We start from the raw sequence: 2,691 nt of genomic DNA on the forward strand, positions 1-2,691 counted from the left end.
ATTAGAACATTGTGGGAGGGTAATTTAATACAGGAAGAGACTGGTCCATCACAGAATTAGTGCTGGATTCAGGCTATGTCTACCTATTCACTCTAATCTTCATGTTTTGATTGACCTGTTCAGTGAAACTTAAAGTTCTGCCCATTCAAAACATTAAAACAAAACAAAACAAAACAAAAAATACCCTTTAAAAAAGGTGAAGGGTAGAAAGATTGCTTTTGTGTGTGTGTGCTTAGATATAGCTTTCACCTGCCAAAAACACCAAATATTTTTCAACTACTTACAGCAATCTCTGTATAAGAACACTTTATAAATATTTTACTTTGTAGCTTGTGTGAAATTTGATGAAAAACTGATGTTATTTTTAATTAGTCTTAAAAGTTAAGAACTTATTTATAGGTACTAGAAATAGGTAAAAAGTGGCATAAATTGATTTATGCCCCGATGTTACCTGCTACCACTCATTGTAAAGTTAATATCACATGAATCAGGACAATGCCTGTTTATCTGATTTTGCTCAACTATGAGAAGAGGGTTAAAAGAGAAGGAAGATCATCACTTTTTCCTGAAAGTTGGAGTAATTTTTCTCTGATTTGGTGATGAATCTAATTCTGTAATCGCTCATAGATGGGAGTAAGTCAAGGATATAAAGCTGGGAAAAAAGATAATACTAGTCCACATCTATAAGAAAAAATTCAAAAGAAAAGTATATACCCAATGATGCTTAGATAAGTGTTTGGCAGCCAGTGTCACTAATTAATTAATCTCTGTCCCTAGCTTTGGCCCCTACTAATTAGTTGGCTAAATTTGAACAATTGTGGTGCAGTATAGATATTTGCTATAAGCAAGTTAATATTAGAAAATGAGTTACTCCAGTTTATTTTAATACTTTGATATACACATGTATGCAGTTATAAACTCTACATGACATTGTTTTACTCTTTCAATGTATAAAAGGGCATACATGTGTGCTTTTTCATACCAATATTATGCTCATATTTATTCTTTGTTGACTTTTATTCATTCTTTTATGAATATTACTTTTATTCATTCTTGAAGAAAGAGTTACTAAAAGAGCCAGTAACGTGTTTCTGGAAAGCGTTGTGCCAAAAAATTCTTATCTCATTTTAACAAAACCTTTCCCATTGTCTAATAAAATGGCTGCTCAATTCAGTCCATCCACTGGGGAAAAGAGTCCAATTAGTTGGAAGAAGCAGATAAAAAGCTGAGTCAGCTCTTGGCACCCATACTCAAAGCCGATCTGTACCTCTCTACTGTCTCAGGATCCAAGTTTCCTTGCTCTTTATCTTTTTTATTTGGGCTCCATCACTCAACATCTGCCATTTCCTAGTAGTCTGTTCCTTTTTATTCTTCTTTCACTGACAGTTGTATACTTGCCTTACAACCTCATCACCATAGCAAGAGTTCCTTCTATCCTGTGCTCTGTCATGGGATTATGGATGATCAGGGGCTCTTGGCTTGGTCCTGCTCTTATTCCTGTCCCTCTTGAATTCTTAACCCTATGCTAATGTACCAGTGACTCAGTCACACAGTAATAGATGGCAACTTCGTTTACATATGGATCCTTGATATTTCTTTCTTATCAACTCCCAGTATGGAAACAAGTTTAAGGGAGTATTTTTGCATGTCAAAATCAAACTAAAAGGAAAAAAGAAGTAGGTGATCCAAATAAGATATGTGGAAAGTACTTATGCTTGGTCATAGAAAGCTCTCAACAAATAATGGTTATTATCATGAGGATATAAATATAATTAAGTGGGAAATTCTGTTTTCATGTTTCACTTTTTCATATTTTCAAATTTGGATCTAAGCTAATGAAGACAAATAAATTCCTTCTGTTTAAGCTAATAAAGGTCAGGTGACCTATAGTCTGGAGAGGACCCTGTCCATAGTTACAGAGAGCAGAGAAGAGAGGGCAGAGAAGGGTAAGAGGCAGGGCAAGAAGAGAAGTCACTGACTTCATCCTTTCAAATACATAATAGGTGATAGAGTGAAGACACTGATGAAGCCAGCTGCTATACTGAGAAAACAAAATGTGGTTAGGAATGAAAAAGTTATTCTTGATTTTGTTTCAAATATGTGATGGATAGAAAACACACCATAAATACAATATATTTTACTCACATTAGATGGCTTATTCTTTAAAGTATGAATATCATTGGGGACTAAGTACAAAATTGAATTTATTTCCATAACTACCACAAAATTTTGTTATAATTACATACTTTCTGAGTGACCTTTAAGCTATGATAATGTTTGAAGTTGGCTTTCCCAATGGATGAGTTGCAATTATAAGATGATGGTTATAATAGCTCAGGTCACAGGTGGAATAATTGAATATCATTAGCAATGACATTTGATTATGTTTCTTCATTTTTAAAAGATGATATGTCAAGTTCCTCATGAAATCAGACACTATGGACATTCGTCATAGCTGTGGTTGATAGTATTGTAGTTTTATTACCGGGTAATAAATTAGCATTTAATACTGAGATTTCATTTTAAACTCAGGCTTTCCTTTGTTGTAAAAAAAGTTTTTAGTTTTTTTATTTTTAGTGTTTTTCTTTTCTTTTTTTCCATAATTTTATTGATAAACAAATAGCAATGAGACAGTTTCAAATCAAATTGGTAGGACAGTTTCAATAATTAACACATTGCATATATTCTTCT

The sequence above is a fragment of the Octodon degus genome, unplaced genomic scaffold, assembly GCF_000260255.1.
Source record: "Octodon degus isolate 3935 unplaced genomic scaffold, OctDeg1.0 scaffold00086, whole genome shotgun sequence".
NCBI classification, from domain to species: domain Eukaryota; kingdom Metazoa; phylum Chordata; class Mammalia; order Rodentia; family Octodontidae; genus Octodon; species Octodon degus.